Source organism: Microtus ochrogaster, chromosome 22 (assembly GCF_000317375.1).
Source record: "Microtus ochrogaster isolate Prairie Vole_2 chromosome 22, MicOch1.0, whole genome shotgun sequence".
NCBI lineage: Eukaryota > Metazoa > Chordata > Mammalia > Rodentia > Cricetidae > Microtus > Microtus ochrogaster.
In genome coordinates, this window is record NC_022023.1 from 28835218 (window position 1) to 28847194 (window position 11977).

General features: G+C 48.9%; 1 protein-coding gene across 1 annotated transcript in view; it reads left to right on the forward strand.

Moving 5' to 3' along the window:
- Positions 1–11977, forward strand: part of Klf13 (Kruppel like factor 13) — a 50995-nt gene that overhangs the window by 33073 nt on the left and 5945 nt on the right. The gene's annotated exons all lie outside the window — the stretch shown is intronic.

Genomic DNA, 11977 nt, shown 5'->3' on the forward strand with positions numbered 1-11977 from the left:
AAAAAAAAAAAAAAAAAAAGAATATTTTCATCAGATAATTAATCCTAGGTCCTGTCTTTGTTTGATAGCTCAGAAACTCAGAAATGGGAAGCACATCCTTCCTAGGCTGTCAGCCACTGTCTGAGTACAGTATCAGTGTACAGTGTCCCTGTGGGATACCTGGAGAGAGACTGTTGATCCTGGCTTCTGAAATGCTATAGGGTTCTTCAGTTCAGGATGGCAAAGGAATGCAGGGGAAGACGAACCATAAGGCACACTCTGTCCCTTTGGAAACAGTGCTGAGATCTGAGAATTGAGAGGAAAGACATAGAAATGTCTGTTCTGTGGGTTCAGCTCCCTCCCTCCTGACCTCCATCACCTGCAGGAGACCGTTGATGTGGCATTTCCATATCTGAAAGTGTCTAGAGTAAAAATTTACCTCCTTGTTTGTACCTCCAGCAGTAACAAGGGAAGGGTGCCTGTGGAGGGGAGGGCCTGTCTGTGGTGGTTGCTGTTTTATAAGAGACCCTAGAAACGGAAATTTTCAAATGTGTTTTGTAACCCTTAGTAAAAGGAGAGAAAACACCATCATGAAACGTCTGGCATGTGGTCCTTTTGACCTCTCCAGGCAAGTATACCAGTGTGTGTAAATTAGTGCTGCTTCCTTGTGAGGTTGGGGGTGCTGGTTTAGTGGAAGCAGGCAGTCCTGGAGTGCGTAGGTATATGCACACGGCTTTGTGTAGAATGTTGTTGTATTCTTTATGATTGCCTGAACCACCAGTTCATTTGAAAATATAAGAAATTCAGAAAGGACAGTCATATACCACGTTTCTTTCCTGTGCCCATGGCTCTGGAGAGTTTGCTGTTTGCCTGCATCCAAACATGTAGTCTGCCATGGGTAAAACCTCCCTGCCTGTGGCTTGTGAGAACATTGGATGGTTCCATGTGCTCCCACCCCCACACCCTCATCTCACCCTCCTCCAGATGAATATGGATGCCACTGAGCTCCCCCCACAGCCAGAGTCTTGCTGGAGAGGGGTCTGGACTCAGGACAGGGTTCCTGCTCTGGGAATTGTCCTGCTGTCACCAGCCCTGCCTTGGCACCAACAGACCCAGGTGGACCTGGATCGTGGAATCCCTTTTAAAGTGACAGTGGGAAAGATCTTTCTAATCCCTAACAGAGTATAGCACTTACCTTCCTTCTCGGTTGGGGCCTCTTGGATCAGCTCCCTTGGGGTCCTGCTCCAGGCCAGGATATCAAAGGTCATAGGAAATAGGGTCTAAGGAGGAAGGGGCTCTATGGAAGCCGCCCGCAGGGCTGGAACGGGAATGGGCTGGCTTTGTCCTCTAGATGGCTTCCTGAGCAGAGTTCCCAAACTTGTGTGAGCAGCTGCAGGCAGAACTGAGGGGTTATACCTATGGCTAAGGGAATTTTGCAGGAAAGCCCAGTCTCAAACTAGAAACACAATGGATTTCCCAGAACATGCTGGGTGTAAGTTGCCAGTAACTGGAGGTGTGTGGTCAGTGGGCTGGGGATCCCGTAGAGGAGATTTTTCTGGTGGGCCTTGAGGGTGTGTAACACGAATCCTGGCCACTTTGCAGCTGTTGTTAGGAAAGACTTGTCACTTTCTCCGCTTTTCCTTTTTTAAATAAAAAAAGTAGGGCTGGAGAGATGGCTCAGCGGTTAAGAGCATTATCTGCTCTTCCAAAAGTCCTGAGTTCAATTCCCAGCAACCACATAGTGGCTCACAATCATCTGAAATGAGGTCTGGTGCCCTCTTCTGGCGTGCAGGCATACAAACAGACAGAATATTGTATACATAATAAATAAATTATTTTTAATAAATAAATAAAGTAAATAGCTGAGACCCACAGTGAAAATGTCAATTTGCTGTGTCTGCTCCATGAAGTCAGCTCTGGATAAACTGTTTCGTTATGTCCTGCTTGCATTTTCATGGAACAATCCCCCAATTAATTAGAACCTTCTGTGTCACTGGGGGCAGGCCAGGTAGGAGGTTCAGGACCTCGAGGTAGTCACTCTCAGGCTCCCCCAGACACTCTTCTGCTTGGAATGGGCAACTGATTGGCAGCATTCAGCTCTCCCTCACAGATAACGGCCTTGGGGCTGGGAAAACTGACCCCTTCTGCAGGCTAGGTGTTGTCTGCTGCAGCTAGAGCATTAGTGAGTACCAGCCATCTCTTGCGATTGTCCTACAGGGGTGCTGCCCTAGTTTGTAGACTGGCTGATCAGGAACTGGACAACTGCTACAGCCTGATTCTGAGGTAGTGGCTAGCCTTCCTCTGCAGAGCCTGAAGTGCCAGGGTGCTGAGGATGGGATCTGGTGAGTCTAGGGGCCAGGTGCCTCTCACAGTGTGTCCTGTGTTCAGCCCCTGTTTGTGGGTCAGATGGGGCACTGATTTCCTATGTTTCTCTCCTTTCACCTGCGATACGAGTGTACAGGCAGCAGGCCATAGCACTTCCCGACAGCACTGTTGTGGTGAGGACGGACATGCAAATTTCTTTCTAGGCAAAAATCTAGGCTTTGAGGCCCAGCTCTGATGGAGCACTGACTCTTCATCTGAGATGGGTTCCACTCTTGCGGGTCTCAGGGTTGGTAGAGGCAGGTAAGCTGGCATAGTGTGAGGGTGAAGCTGACCCACCATGGCTGGTTCCTCCGATAGAACATAATATCTGCAGAGCAAGGTGCATGCCCTGGATAGGTACATCTAGGAGGCACCCAGGCTGGGGGTGAGGGTGCACAGGAAGAGGTCAGAGGAAGGGGGCACAGTAATTACCGAAGGGCAGAGAGGTAGCTTTCAGCTGCTCACGAGGTCAAGCCACCCTCTGGGGCCTTGGTGCCACAGCAGAGTTTCTTTTGCAGAGGGGGTGTGTCCCCTAGCCCCACCCCCAGGTGGACCGAGGGTTTGTCAGTATTGTGCAGCAGTGATTATCTGGGAGTCTACACAGGCTGCTGATTGCTGGAGCTGCCCTAGAACATTGCAGCGTGGCCCGCTCTACCAGGGGAAGTGCCTGGGCTTCTCCACATTGTGCCTGTTGCTCTCTATCTTTTACCCCTTCCATTGTGGTCTGAGAGTAAACTCTTTCCCAGAAGTCTGCTGTATCCCTGGTGCCCACCACTCTAACCCCCACCGAGAGACCCACTCTCCTGCCTTGGCATTGGGGTGTGTGTTACGGCTACAGGTAGGACTTGGCCTCCAGGATGCCAGCACCTGCCCTTACAGACAGGTAGGTAGGTATTCAGGGGATAGCCTAGTCTGGCCTCCAACTCAGGGCGATCTCAGCCGCCATCTCCAGAGCGCTGGAATTACAGACGTGAGGTACTGTGTCCAACTGAAAGATATTTAAAGTGAATTTTGATTCTGAGTTTTGTTGTTGTTGTTGTTGTTGTTGTGTTAGAAATACAACTCGGGGCCCGCCCCGTGTATGCTAGGCAAGTGTTCCACTGCTGAGCTGTGTGCCTAGCACTCATGTCTAGTTTTTAAATAGACGGGAACTGTGAGCAGCATTTTCCGCTTTTAAGTTTTTATTTATTATTGTGTAGTGTAGATGCGTGCTAGTGTGTGCACGCCACTAGTCACTTGTGGAAGTTAGGGGACAGCTTTTGGGAGCCTTGTCTTAGGGTGTCTATTGCTGTGAAGAGACACCATGACCACGGCAACCCTTATAAAGGAGAACATTTAACCGAGGTGGCAGCTTATAGTTTTTGAAGTTTAGTCCATTATCATCAAGGTGGGAGCATGGTGTCCTACAGGCAGACATGGTACTAGCTACATCTTAATCAGAAGGCAACAGGAAGTGAACTAAAACACTGAGCAGTATCTTGATGCTAGATGAGACCTCAAAGCCCGCCTCCACACACTTCCTCCAAGAAGACTACAGTTACTCCAACAGTGCTGCCTATACTGTTATTCCCTTTGGGGCCATTTTCTTTCAAAACACCACAAGCCTGGTCTCCTTCCACTGTGTGCTCCAAGAATCTAACTCATGTTGTCAGGCTGGCATGGCAGGTGCTTTTTAAACCCGCTGTACAATCTTGCCGGTCCCATGACTAGCATCATTTTCTAGTTGACCATATGGAATTGGGGGGGGGGGGCTTGGCTTGGCTTAAGTAGTGTTGCAGCCTTCCCTGTCCTCTGTCGGCACAGGAGAACCTGTTCTCACTTCTGCACAGACAGGCAGGTGCATGTGCACCTTCAAACTGTCCAAATGCTTCATGCTTTTGTTCTGGGCCTTGTTTTCCTCGTGAGGCTGTAATACTTGGTAGCCTGACTCTTACGGTCCACAAAGAACACCGGCTTATTCGCGTCATTCTTCAGTTACATGTGTTGCACAGTTTGCTTAAACATCTGTCGAAGAACCTTATTTATTTCTGGGCTTCAGCTATGCTGATCAGTCAGGTGTGTAGCCTAGGCACCTTGGGTTTAGGGGACTGGAGGATCTGGAGTGTTTTAAAATGTGACAGCAGGGGCTGGCCCAGCACCTTGAGCATGATGGTTGACACGGAGCTGCAGTCTCAGCCACCACAATTATACCCTCACTAACGTTGCCAAGTCTCCCAAGTCACCCCGAGAAGAGCTTTTCGCAATTGTCCTTCTGTAAGCAGAGGGACAGTGTGGCTGTGTCCCTGTAGCCTGAGCATCTGGTGAATAAAAGGTATATTTCAGTGGACTCTTTCTGCCTTGAAGTCCTGATGGAGGGATGTTTGGGGTTGTTTGAAAGACCCACTGTAATCTCCCCATGAACTGCTTCTGCGTGGTTTTCCTTCTAGTTTTCATGAACTCAATATTGAAGATGGCGAGTTTCATGTGTATCTTTTCCTGCGTGTCTCTTCCCTTTCACTCTTGTCTAGAATGACTTCGTCCGCCAAGTTCTGTGTAGTCCAGTTAGCAGTCCGTACTTTCAGGCTTCCGGACTTCGACTTATATAAAGAACTTCGGCCCAAGTATTAAAACAGTTTGCTCATAGAACATTCATGGTTTCATCTTTCACAGTCAAATCTTTGACAAGTTAGGCTTTCTTTTAACTTTCGACATTTGAACTAGTATATAAATGTTGAGTGTATTTATGGAGGGCTGTGTGATGTCTTGTGATTGTAGCATAATGGATGAAGTATGGGGCTAGCCCTTACAGACACTGATTGTTTTAATACTTCTTGTGACACTCCCCCTCTCACTTGATATGTCTGATGGAGTTGCCACTTTGTTTGAGTCTGGCTCTGCCCTCCTGCCCCACTCCAGCAGCTGTATCTTCAGACAGGGCAGCTCCTTTGCAGAGCTTTTCTTTTTTTTTTTTTAAATGTTTATTTATTATGTATACAATATTCTGTCTGTGTGTATGTCCGCAGGCCAGAAGAGGGCACCAGACCTCATTACAGATGGTTGTAAGCCACCATGTGGTTGCCGGGAATTGAACTCAGGACCTTTGGAAGAGCAGGCAATGCTCTTAACCACTGAGCCATCTCTCCGGCCCCTTTGCAGAGCTTTTCTGACTTTGTTTTCTGTACACGTTTTATTTATTTATACACAAATTATCCCACGCCAAATTGCAACAACTAAAACACCAACTTTAAGAAATATCCCTGCATCCACCGCAGAAACTGTCAAGACACATACTGGTCCATAGTGGAGTCTGAGGTTGAGTAGCAGTCCCCCTTCAGCATCCGGATGGCGTGCGTTCCTGCGCTTACTGCTTTTCAGCCTCTTGGCTAAGATCAGGTGTAGGGCTATGATGCGATCCGTGGCATTGGTTCCCACAACAGTAGCAGCAGGCCAGAGTGCCCTGAAGTAGGGTCAGGGGCAAGAGCAACATCCATAGCCAGTGGTTCCTCTCTCTGTTGCATGCCACCCGTTTGCCCAGGCATACAAGTCCACAGGTGACAAAAACATACCTCTTACAAGCAGGCATGTGTCCTCCAGTCATTCTCTACCCCGCACAGTGACTGAGAAAGAGGTAAGATGGCAACTCAGGGCATCAGCAGCAGTGTGTGGGCAGGGAAGACAGTTTCCTTGCTTCGTGCATCTCTCCTGATGCAGACTGAGTCCTGGGTCCTGGCTGTGACTGGCTCTGCCACTAGCCAGCTCTCCTCCCGCGGTATATATATCTCACCTGTTCTGTGGGTGAAGGAGGCAAATCATTTTCAGATTAGCTGTCTAGCAACCACATGGTACCCTTAAGGATTAGGGAAGTCCTCCCACTAGTCAGAGTCAATCCTTCATACCCAGTGAGGCTGTGTACCAGAATTTTTCTTTGAGGCCTCCAGTTGTTCATCCCAAATATTGAGCTGTGTGTTGAGCTTTGCTAGGAGAACAAGCAGGCCTTCTTAGAGCGAAGACTATCTCAAGGCATTTTTGAGGTTGAAAGCTAGAAGTGGCCCCAAGCCAGTGACCACAGATCAAAGCTGTCTACTGATGAATGACAGCCCACTCTGGTATGGAGCAGCCAAGGCTGTGAGAGGCTGCGAGGTGTAGGTCTCTTTAAAGGCTTCTGATTGTTCTGCCCCGCCTCCCTAACCCCCACACAGATTCCTTAAGCCTGCAAAGGGCTCTTCATATAATCTAGGATACTACATAATATTGATGATCTGCTTTTGCAGGGGGTCTCCTGGTCAGAGGGGCATCATTCCCAGGCCCTCCCTTCTCCCTCTGCAATAAGAGTTGGATGCTGGCTTGGGCAGTAACCCTAAACCAAGATCAAGCAGTAGGTTGTTCTGCCCCGTCCTCAGCACGTGTAGGATGGGGCTAGGGAGGGCAACAGAAAAGTCTCTAAAAACGCATGCTGCTACTCCTGAGAGGTCCACACAAAGCAGAAAGGCATTGTGGTTTGTGCAGGTGCTGCTGGAACCTGGAATCCCCCCCTCAGCTGGTGGCGAGGAGTGAGTGGCAGGGAGACTTAGCTCTCTGATTGGTGCTTGATTGGAGCATGCCCGTTGGACCGGAGGATCCAGCACTGCTGAGCTCAGACTCTGAGCTGGAGCACTTTGAGAAACCAGCAGCACTTGTGCGCCTCTGCTGCGGGACAGCGCGCGCCCAAACCCAGTAAGGGCTTTGGTGGGAGGAGAGCCTCGGCTGGGCTGTCTTCGCTTCCCCCTCCTCCGGCCAGCCTCACAGAGAGAGGACACGCTGTTCCCGCCCAGGCCTGCGGCTTGGGCAAGAGCGTGTGGGACGTTGTGTTCCCTGATAAGATGAGGCAATCACGCTCAGCCTGTGCCCTGTGCTGCTTGCTGCTAGTAGCGGCCTCGCGGCGGCGCCAGGGAACATTTATGTAACTGTGATCCTGGCGAGCCAAGTACCCCTGGCCAGTCTCACCTCCGGCTAAATCCCCAAGACACACTGCACCCCCAAAGCCTCAGCTTTGTTCTGAAGTCCCCCCATAAGGCTTAAGCCCCTGCACCCTCTATGCAGGATTCCTGTTCCATAGCCCCCCTCGGACTTTCACTTGGCCTATAGCTTCTGGCTCCTTTGCCTCCCCAGGCACTTCCCCAACCCTGTGACACCAGCACAGCCTAGCCCTGACCCAGTCCTCTTCAATGGATGGTTTTCTTTCACTTTTCTGTCCCTTACTTCCCTGCCCACCCAGTCACAGCGCCTCAGATTCAGCAGCCAGCCCCCTTTCTCTCACCGGGTTTTCCTTCACAAAGCCTGATCCCCCATCTTGCCCTGTGGCTCCAGTTTCCTCCCCATGCACCTTTATTGGTCATCCAACAACATCCTGTCCCCTGGTCCCTTTTAGCTTCTGAGAATGGGGTCCCCTCAGAGCTTTGGGATTCCTCAAAAAGACTGGCTTTCTATAGGGACCAGCTTCCTCTATTCCGGCTACCTTCTTGAGGGCCAGTGCCTTTCTGAGTTAGACTACACCTTATCCTTGGGGGTGGTTGTACACAGGAGAGCAGATGCAGGACAGTGGGGGATGTTGGGACTGTTGTTCAGCCCATCCCCCACTCCCTCTGCTGTGATGGGAGGTGGGGTCTCCAGCTGTGTGCTGGGATTGTCTGTATGGTGTGTTCTGTGATATTTTAGGTCAGCCACTCTCTACCCTGAGTCCAGTGTCCAGAGCAGCGCTTTCAGAGCGATGCTGGAGGGCACCTGTAGGCCCTTGAGACCCTCTCATGGCACCGTGAGCTAAAACTGTTGACAGCAGTGACATTACCCACCTTTGCTCTTCCTAGAATGCCATGGAAAATTCCAGAGGCTGTGTGATAATTGATGGTATCCTCCTCCGGACAGCTGCTGGAATGTGTGCTTGGGTCTTGTTTGTGTTGTGTTTTTCCTAATGCAATGAGTATCAGGGGCACACACACACACACACACACACACACACACACACACACACGTAGAAGCTCTTCAGAGAGCTCACAGGGATAGTGCAAGGGATGTGTCCTGCAGTATGGAGTGTCATGTGACCCCCCACCCCCATTCACTCCATTATACATACTAGTACCCGCATGTATCTTTGGCAGCCTTGGATATCACCACTGGAGGTGGGCATAGCTTGAGCTTCTGCCCATAGACTTTTTTTTTTTTTTTTAAATAGGCTGATAGAGGCATAGAGAGCAGGTGGGAGGCTGGTGTCTCTTGGGTTGAGGATTACGCCCTGAATTCGGGTCCTGCCTTGAGCATGTACCAGTGAAAGTGTGGAAACCCTTCCCACTTTCCTCCCCAGTGAGACACTCGCTGCCCTTCTCTGCAGCCCTGCCATTACCTGGCCCATCCGTAATAGTACCCATCTCGTATGCTTCCAGGAACGCAAGCAGAAAGATCCTGAAAAAGACAAAGATCAGGGCCTCTTAGGAAACCAAGTGAAGCTGAGTTCAGTGGATTCTGTCTCCACCCTGAACCCAGCTCCCACCTCTGCTCCAGTCTAAGAAGACCCCGTGGGTGGGGATAGCAAATAAGAACAGACACTTTGGAACACGCCAGGCCTGGTACCAGAGCTGGTGGTACATAGCCTATAGCATCACCATGTGGGCCCGACTGTGAGAACAGGACAGCGTATTTGCTTCCTGTACCCATCGAGTGGATAGCTAAAAGCAGCTGAAATTTACTTCTCAGTTTCTAAACGAAACCAGACGTCTCAGAGCAAGATGCTGACAGGGGTGGCTCTTCCTGGAGGCTCCAAGACAGAATCTTCTTTCTTGCCTCTCTCCTCTCTTCCAGTGGAGCTGGCACTGGGAATTTGTAGATGGATGGTCCTGATCCCTTACCACCATTTCCCTTTACTTCCCTCTGGAACTTGTGGCTTCATCTCAAGATTCTATCCCAGCACTCGGGAGGCAGAGGCAGGAGGATCTCTGTGAGTTCGAGGCCAGCCTGGTCTACAAGAGCTAGTTCCAGGACAGGCACCAAAAACTTACAGAGAAACCCTGTCTCGAAAATCAAAAAAAAAAAAAAAAAAAAAGACCCTTTCCCCCTTCCAAATTAGGCTGCTTCTCAGATTCTGGGGATTAGCGGCTGGCTGTATCTTTTCATTGCTTCTCCCACTGCAAGCAGTTTGACCTGATACAGGTGACTGCAGACCTTCCCAAGGTGCGGCTGGTTAATAGGCCCTGTGAATAGCCAGGAATAGAATTTGCATGTGACCCACTTCCCACTTTCTTGTTGACAAGCCCCTCTTCCCGGAACCAGTTGGCATATTCAGCATTACCATCTCTTTGACTGTGGTTGGGTTAGCTATTGTTAAAATTGTATTTAGACATTTTTTTTAAAAATTTGGGGTATGGTGGCACATGTGAATGGCATGGCATGTGTAAAGAGCAGAAGATAACTTTTGGAAACTGTTTCTCTCCCTCCAATGTGTGGGTCCTGGGGATAGGACATAGGTCATTCATTATGTTTGATCAAGCAAACACCTTGATCATCTTTAGAGTCATCTCTGGCAGCCTGCAACACAGAAGGGCTTGTTGAACTGTGTTCAGTTCAGCACTGTTCCCTGATCTGATTTTAGTTGTCCTGATGGGTACTGTTTAATAATAATAATAATAATAATAATAATAATAATAATAATAATAATAATAATATAGCTATCATGTATGTCTGTGTTATATAATGTATATATAATATATATTTGTTTCTTAATTTCTCAAATTAATCTGTTCCCATGCTATTTAAGAATTCACCTCGCTCCTACCCTTTTACCCACCTCCTCCTGAGCTGATAAATATATAATTTTAATTACTATATTGTTTAAATCCCACTGGGTATCTTTCTACCTTTCCTCGAAAGCCACGTTTTGTTTGTGACGCCTGTCTCCGCGCTGTGCTCTATGTGACTGGTACCGTGAGGCTGGCCCACTGAGGCCTGTGCTGGAGTTATATTTACTTCTGCCGTCCCATGGGGTCATTGGGAAAGATAAGTCATTACCTACGAAAAGCAGCTGGAGCCTTGGAGCTCTTCTCTGGTCGCACAAGATCATCTGGCATTTTAGTGTGTTTTGAATATGGTCATTGTTGTCGTGTGTCCTGTATTTCCTGGAGTTCATCGTCATCTTAAAAAAAGAAAAGAAAGAAATGTGCCTTGTCCGTGCCCTTAGATTTATCTATTATCTTGGTCATGCTCTCTGCAAAGAATTGCTTTCTTCCTAGGATTATCCCCTGAAGGCCTTGGGGCCCTGTCTCCCCAAGCCTCCCCCTTGGCCCCTGGTTTCTTGGTGCCCCCCCCCCTTTTTTTTGCTGGATGGAGTATATGAGATGTAAACTTTCCATCCCCTGCCCTCCAGTGTGTCCAGTATGCCCGACATGTAGTGCCTTGTTCTGGCGTGGAAGTCTGATGCCTGTTTCTCGCATACCACTTATTAAGTATTGAGATCTCAGGTTTTCTACTCACTGTTGTAATTATGCAGAAATTCTCCTAGCACTTCCCTCACACCTCCGCCTGATCTTCCCAGCATGCTCTCCTGTCGTTCTCCCTGCCCCCTACCCCTACCCCTACCACACACACTGGCTGCACACTGTCCTTCTTTCCACTGTCTGTACCGCTTAGATAAAAGCCCCTGTACTGATTGCTGGAGCTTCCAACTTCTCGTCCTCCACTCTCTGTCAGAAACAAGAATTGCATGCAAGGCTAGCAGTCTCTTCACAGAACAGTCCTGGAAAACCGAACCAGAACGGAAGGGCGGCCATCGTGGCCATGCCCCAGGCTGCTTGGTTTTGTGTCCCCATGCTGTGAAAATGGCTGAGGAAAAAAGCCTTGTCTCCATAGTACCAGGGGATGGAACACTGCCGCGTTCACGAATTTTCTAGAATTGGGGTTTTGTTTTTGTTTTTCAGGATAGTTCCTTGAGTATATTTCTAGCTTTTTGGAATTATTCTTTAATCAAGAGTATTTCTAATTTCTCAGTGCTTTTTTTTTGTTTTGTTTTTTTCTGAACTTGCTTCCTGTAATATTGTTTGCTCTGGGCATCCCATTGTATCTCAGATTGTGTTGAATACTAATCAGAAATTTTAGGTTAATGTTCTTTTGTTTCCTGTCTTCTTTTCCTCTGGAGCTGGTAGCTTTGTTGCTGTCTCCTTTTCATGCTGGTGATTTTCATTGGCTGTCAGGTGGCCCCAAGTATCTGTTTATATTTAAGGTGGATGGATGGGCCCTGTGGATTTCCTTTGCTAGACTTGAAAGGCTGGAACTCTTCCTTAGAGGCTCTATAGGACAAGGAAGCAGGAAAGGCAGCTGTGTGGCTCCCCCAGTACAGATAGGGTTCATTCTGGGGTGCCACCAAATGCTTGCCAAATGCTTCTCCCCCTAGTAGCTGGTCCCCCCCCCCTTCTCTATCTGTAGAGTTTGGGTAAATGCTAGCGTGTCCCTTGATTTGAGCAAAAAGTAGATTGGGGTCCAGAGTGAGTGAGTCCACACTACCCCCTGAGTTGTACTGTGCTCTGCCTTCGCCACATTTGCGTAGCTCCGTGCCGTGTGTATGTGTGTGTGTGTGTGTGTGTGTCTCTCTCTCTCTCTCTCTCTCTCTCTCTCTCTCTCTCTCTCTCTCTCTCTC